Consider the following 1950-nt stretch of genomic DNA (forward strand, 5'->3'; position numbering starts at 1 on the left):
ATATAGATATTATATAAATGTATAGATCTAGACTCTGATATAAATACATAGATATAGACACTTCCTGGAATTTTATTCAACAACTATTCTAAGGCGTTCACCTTTCATTGTGTGTTTTTTTTTTCCCACCCACCCAGCCTCATTGTTGTTATTTTTTAATGTTGTTTGAGACAGCATTTTACTCTGTAGTTCAGGCCAGCCTGGAGTTCATAGTAAACCTCATGCCTAAGCATCCTGAGTGCTGGGATGATAGGTATGAACCACAATGTTCAACTAGGAAAGATACTTTATGTAATTGATTCAAAGTGTGATTTCTTTTATATATTTTAGTTTCTTGTTTCATTGTCTGAGAGTTTTAAGTAAACCTAATAAAGAAAATTTTAATTTTTAAATAAAACAAGGCCAAAGATCTACTCTAAGTCTTAGAATATATATGATCTCGTTGTATTAATATAATCAATAATTATCTTGAATTTGTAGAATTCTGAAAGCGTATTATAAATAAATAACATAGGATGGGTGTCATATTTTCTGTCATAGTGTTTGTAGATGTCATTGGAAAAAGGATGCTGCATTTTATTTGACAAGTGAACACCTTGACATACTTAAGACAGCACCATTATAAAATGCAAAAACCATATGCTTCGGCTTTGTACAACTGAATTTATGAGCAATTGAAACCAACAGGGATGGCTTGAGCGACATTTTAAAATTGTTTCTTTCCTCTGAGTGGTTTTCATTTAATCACAGTAATACTCTAGGTTCTGCCTGAGGCCCCGAAGTCTTTGGAGGGAGCAAGGATAACAAGACATATGTCCTTTTATGCCGTTTTCATTTGTTAATGTCATGGGGTTGTCTTCGTAGTGACCACAATGAGTTTATTCAAAGAAATTAAATGCACTTGGAAAGAAAAAAAAAAAAACAGGGCAAAAATGGATAGGTTGGTAATAGAAATAAAACAAATTAAATATTACCCAAGAGGATTTTGGCAAACCAGACATCACTTTTGTCAAGCTTTGTTAATGTAGCTATTTGGAGGTATTGTCTGTGGAGAGTATGTCCATGGTTAAGGTCAATAATGAAGTAGGTGGTCTGTGGGAACACAACATGGTTGACTTTTAGCTTCCTTCCCAGGCATTTTCTCATTCTCTCACTAATGACATGAGCTTTCCTTCAATCTTGAGGAGGGTACTAATTCTGTGCTATTTTATGCATGTGAGTATCAATCTGTTTTCAACCCATGACAGATCATGTAAACATCTATAGTTCCCACAGTTTTAAACACCCTTTCCTGAATTTCCAGCCATCCTTTTTGTATCCTTTCTGTGGTTCACAATTTTGAAGGAGAGGAGAACTAAATGTTTCCCCTAATTGATTTCAATTGTTTTTAAGACTCAGGAAAGTATCCTAGAATTTGTTGTACCTAGAAAGATATGAGATAGTAATCATGTTTTTTTTTTTAAATTTTAGAGTCTCAAGTTTTTCTTATAATTTCTGCTTTTATTTATTTTTTAATTTTTTTAAATTTTATTTTATAATTTAATTTAATTTTACATTTCAGCCACGGATTGCCTTGTCCTCCCCCTCACGTTCCCTCCCCCAGCTCCCCCTAACCCCCCCATTCACATCTCCTCCAGGGCAAAGACTCCCTTGGGGATTGAGTTCAGCCTGGTAGATTCAGTTCAGGCAAGGTCCAGTCCCCTCCTCCCAGGCTGAGCTAATTGTCCCTGCATAAGCCCCAGGTTCCAAACAGCCAGCTCATGCACTGGGAACAGGTCCTGGTCCCACTGCCTGGGTGCCTCCCAAACAGTTCAAGCTAATCAATTGTGTCATTTATCCAGAGGGCCTGATCCAGTTGGGGGCTCCTCAGCTATTGGTTCATAGTTTATGTGCTTCCATTCGTTTGGCTATTTGTCCCTGTGCTTTTTCCAATCTTAGTCTCAACAATTC

The sequence above is a fragment of the Peromyscus leucopus genome, chromosome 6 (assembly GCF_004664715.2).
Source record: "Peromyscus leucopus breed LL Stock chromosome 6, UCI_PerLeu_2.1, whole genome shotgun sequence".
In the NCBI taxonomy this organism is placed as follows: domain Eukaryota; kingdom Metazoa; phylum Chordata; class Mammalia; order Rodentia; family Cricetidae; genus Peromyscus; species Peromyscus leucopus.